Raw genomic sequence first — 5,446 nt, forward strand, 5'->3', positions numbered from 1 at the left:
GGCCCAGGAAGCTGCACTTCAAAACTGCTTGGCTTTTATTACCTGCTTTGGACCAAACAGGACATTTTTTCCCAAAGAAGCCATGCCTCTGCCTTCCTCAAGCAAACAGAGACCCAAACCATGCTTAATGCTGTTCTTTTGTTCTTTTTAAGCTTTTTCAGGTTTTACATAGATTTAGTCCACAACATTGGTACATCAATTAATTATTGCAAGTAACTACTTGCATCCCACTTCTGATACCAGGTAATGTGGGAGTCCTATCTGTATACTGTGATTACCATTAATGAATAAAGAAACTCCCTTGACCTGTTGATAGGAAGGTGGGGGAAATGTAACAGAATGCTGGGAGGAAGAAGGCAGAGTCAGAGGAAGATCATGGAGCTGCTTCCACCAGAGACAGAGGCCTAAAATTTTCTGGAAAGCCACTGTCACATGGTGATACACAGATTAATGGAGATGTGCTAAATTAATATGTAAGAGTTAGCAAATAAGAAGCTAAAGCTAATGGGCCAAACAGTGATTTAAATAATACTTTTTCTGTGTGATTATTTCAGGTCTAAGATAGCCATGTGGCCAGGAACCACCAAGCATACTCCTTACAATGATAGGAGAGTGTTTTTGTGAGTGTAGGCCAATGCCCATCTTTCAGTGGATATGCCTGTAGAGAACTTAGAAAATAGGGAACAAGTCTTTTCTGTGAATGGTATTATGCCTTATTTAGTATTTGTGATGAGGTAAACAGGACTACTATTCTACTATAGATATTATTGTACATTGAAAAATTAACATCTACTCCACCAAAGAAATTTTACAGCTGATAAACACCTTTAGTAATCATGTGTTTAGTAATAATGTGGCAGGATACAAGATCAACTCCAAAAAATCAGTCGCCCTCTTATACACAAAGGATAGGAAAGCAGAGAGGGAAATCAGAGAAGCTTCACCTTTCACGATAGCCACAAACAGCATAAAATATCTTGGGGTAACTCTAACCAAGGAAGTGAAAGATCTATCTGACAAGAACTTTAAGGCATTGAAGAAAGAAATTGAGGAGTTTACCAGAAAATGGATTGGGAGGATCAATATAGTAAAAATGGCAATTCTACCAAAGACAATTTATAGATTCAATGCAATCCCCATCAAGGTCCCAACAAAATTCTTCACAGATCTTGAGAGGACAATAATCAACTTTATATGGAAAAACAAAAAACCCAGGATAGCCAAAACAATCCTACACAATAATGGATTGTCTGGAGGCATTACCATCCCTGACTTCAAACTCTATTACAGAGCTACAGTGATGTGTACCCGCACAAAATAAAGGCAATGCAGATATCAAAGAATATTTACCACTTCATTGTTAAACTTACTGAACCAAAGTTCCAGCGTAGCTCAGGTAGGGAGGAAACAAAAAGGGCGAGCCGCCTCTCCTCGCACCCTTTATTGGCAGGGATTCGCCTGAGGCAAACCCCGCCCTCTAAAGGGAGCTGACTTAACCCCTTCAGTGATGAAAGCAATGTGGTACTGGCATAAAAACAGAGAAGTCGACCAATGGAATAGTATAGAAGACCCGAATTTTAACCCACAAACCTATGAACAACTAATTTTTGATAAAGGAGCCAAAAGTATACAATGGAAGAAAGAAAGCATTTTCAAAAAATGGTGCTAGCATAACTGGATGTCAAACTGTAGAAGAATGAAAATAGACCCATATCTATCACCATGCACAAAACTCAAGTCCAAATGGATTAAAGACCTCACTATCAGTCAGAACACATTGAACCTGATAGAAGAGAAAGTGGGAAGTACCCTACAACAGATGGGCACAGGAGATCGCTTCCTATGTGTAACCCCAACAGCACAGACATTAAGGGCAACATTGAATAAATGGGACTTACTAAAACTGAGAAGCTTCTGTAAGGCAAAGGACACTTTCACCAAGACAAAAAGGCAACCTACTGACTGGGAGAAGATCTTCACCAACCCCGCAACAGACAAAGGTCTGATCTCCAAAATATATAGAGAATTCAGGAAACTAGACTTTAAAATGCTGATAAACCCAATTAAAAAATGGGGCACTGAACTGAACAGAGAATTCTCAGCAGAGGACGTTCAAATGGCCAAAAGACACTTAAGGTCATGCTCAACCTCCCTAGCCATCAGGGAAATGCAAATCAAAACAACTTTGAGATATCATCTTACTCCTGTCAGAATGGCTAAAATCAAAAACTCCAATGATAGCCTTTGCTGGAGAGGCTGTGAAGGAAGGGGTACCCTCATCCATTGCTGGTGGGAATGCAATCTTGTGCAACGACTGTGGAAATAAGTGTTTCTGTTTCTCAGGAAGTTCGGGATCAACCTACACCTGGACCCAGCAATCCTGGGAATATACCCAAGAGATGCCCAATCATATGACAAGGGCATTTGTTCAACCATGTTAATAGCAGTATTATTTGAAAAATCCAGAACCTGGAAACAACCTAGATGCCCTTCAATGGAAGAATGGATGAAGAAAGTGTGGAATATATACACATTAGAGTACTACGCTGCGGTAAAAAACAATGACTTCTCGAATTTTGCATGCAAATGGATGGAAATCGAAAACACTATTCTGAGTGAGGTAACCCAGACCCAAAAAGATGAATATGGGATGTACTCACTCATAATTGGTTTCTAGCCATAAATAAGGGACACGGAGTCTACAATTGGTGATCCTAAAGAAGCTAAGTAAGAAGGTGAACCAAACAAAAAACATATTGTTATCCTCTTGGCTATGGGAAGTAGACAAAATTGCCGGGGAGAAAATTGGGATCTTGGGGGTGGGGTAGGATGGGGGTAAGGGGAGATGGGGAGAGAAAAGGGAGAAGGGGAGGATGGGGGGAACTGGGGGAAAAAGGAGGATTGGGATAAAGGAAGGTTGGATAGGGGAGCAAGGAAGCACAATTCTTAGTTAAGGGAGCCACCTTACGGTTGGCAAGAGATTTGAATCTAGAGTGGCTCCCAGGTGCCCAGGCCGAGGTCCCCAGTTAGTTCCTTGGGCAGCTGAGGATAGGGAACCTGAAATGACCCTAGCCTTTAGCAATACTGACGAATAACTTGCATATCATCATAGAACCTTCATCTGGTGATGGATGGGGATAGAGACAGAGACCCACACTGGAGCACTGGACTGAGCTCCCAAAGTCCCAATGAGGAGCAGAAGGAGGGAGAACATGAGCAAATATGTCGGGACCATGAGGGGTGCACCCACCCACTGAGACAGTGGAGCTGATCTACTGGGAGCTCGCCAAGGCCAGCTGGACTGTGACTGAAAAAGCATGGGTTAAAACTGGACTCTCTGAACATGGCGAACAATGGGGGCTGATGAGAAGCCAAGGACAATGGCACGGGGTTTTGATCCTACGTAATGTGCTGGCTTTGTGGGAGCCTAGCCAGTTTGGATGTTCACCTTCCTAGATATGGACGGAGGGGGAGGTCCTAGGACTTAACACAGGGCAGGGAACCCTTGTAGTAATATGGGAGCGGCGGCAGGGCTGCGTCCCCAAACACGCAGCCGCCTGGCTCGGCTAGCTTATGCCCCACATAATTACACGGAAACTCTATTCTTTTAAACACTGCTTGGCCCTTAGCTCTAGCCCTTACTGGCTAATTGTCACATATTAATTTAGCCCATTTCTAATCATCTGTGTAGCGCCCCTAGGTGCGCTTACCGGGAAGATTCTAGCCTAAGTCCATCCTGGGTCAGAGCTGGGGCATGGTGTGCGTCTTCCCTGGAGCAGGTAGCATGGCGTCTTTCCTGCGTCTGCTCCGGAGAGCGGAGCTGTGGAGTCTGACCTCACTTCCTCTTCCTCCCAGCGTTCTGTTCTGTTTATTCCACCCACCTAAGGGTGGGCCTATCCAATGGGCCTAGCAGTTTCTTTATTGCTTAGCCAAAGAAATCAACAGATTGATATATGACACTCCCACATCACTTCCCCTTTTTCTGTTTAAACAAAAAAAGGAAGGCTTTAACCTTAACATAGCAAAATTACATATAACAAAACAGTTATCAAGTAAAAGTTACATCAGAAACATTTATACATATAACAAAATTGACCGTAAATCTCTATCAATAAAGCAAAATCTATACTAATGCAAATTATTCATGTCTATATCATATCCCCCTTTAAATGTAAAAGAACATTTATAAACTGTATTTGGGAACATGGGCGCAGTTTTTTCTCTCCAAACTGCTTCCTGCTGAATGGGGGCGTCGTTAATTAGGTCTTTCATGGTATAACCTGTGTGCTAGTTTCATCTCAGTTGGCAGTTGAGCAAAGCAATTTTCTGAAGATGTTCACAGCAAACCTTCAGGAGGACGTGGTCCATCATACCAAATCGGGATAAATGCAATCCACAAGGTCTGATCCTCTGTGAAAACAAAAGCAGAATCTCTTTTCCAAAGTATCATATCCTTAGATCCAAATTTTGAAATCATACCCTCATGATATCCGTTCTGGTTCCACTTGGCAGCCCTTATAATGAAATGTCTCTCTGTACTTAGCTCCTTCACAGTCAAAAATTTTAAAGAAAACACAATGTACATAATCCAGACTCTGTGAATTTTCCATCTTTACGCGGCTTATTTTTATTTATATCTATAACTATCTGTACTCTGTCTCTTTAAAGACTTTACTTTTACTTTTTTCTTTTTAAACCATTAACTTTATTCTCTATATTCCTTTTCTTCTCTCTCCCAAGCCTACGTACATTCATCCAACAGTGTGACTCGTTTAGTGGTCTGAATCTGTCCTATTGTGAATCTGCAATTTTTTACTATCCAGGAGCACTTTTGATTTGCGCCTTTAAATCACGAGGCGCTTAAGAATCTCAGCTGTGACATTTCTAGGTTAACTTTTTGCTTTTTGAGCCTACTTCTGTAGACCAGGCTGTCTTTGAACTCTCAGAAATCCGCCTGTCTCTGCCTCCCAGGCATTGGGATTAAAGGTGTTTGCCACTACACCTTGAACTCACAGAGATCTGTTCGTCTCTGCCTTCTAGGCACTGGGATTAAAGGCGTGTGCTACCACACCTTGAAGTCACAGAGGTTTACTTTAAGAATTTTAACTTTTAGTCTGCATATATTTTTAACACTGTAAATCATTTAAAATTTTTCTTTGTCTTTGAATCTCTTTACTGTATCTCTCTCTGTTTTTCTGACCACAAGAGCCTTTAATTTACCAAGCAATATCAGTAGGACTGAAGGCGTGGCTTTGCCAGCTAGATCCAGTCCATTCCTTAACTTTCCAGCCTCGTGGCCTTTCAAGGTCCCTGCCAGCCAGCGAGCTACAACAGACAACACTCAAGTCCTCTCTCTGTAGCTGCCCCTCCTGCCTCAAACAGTCAGAGTTTGCCCTGGCAGGATGGCCCAGAAAGCCAGCATTTTTAAATGGCGCAGCTTTTTTCC

This window comes from Microtus pennsylvanicus, chromosome 1, assembly GCF_037038515.1.
Source record: "Microtus pennsylvanicus isolate mMicPen1 chromosome 1, mMicPen1.hap1, whole genome shotgun sequence".
Classification (NCBI taxonomy): domain Eukaryota; kingdom Metazoa; phylum Chordata; class Mammalia; order Rodentia; family Cricetidae; genus Microtus; species Microtus pennsylvanicus.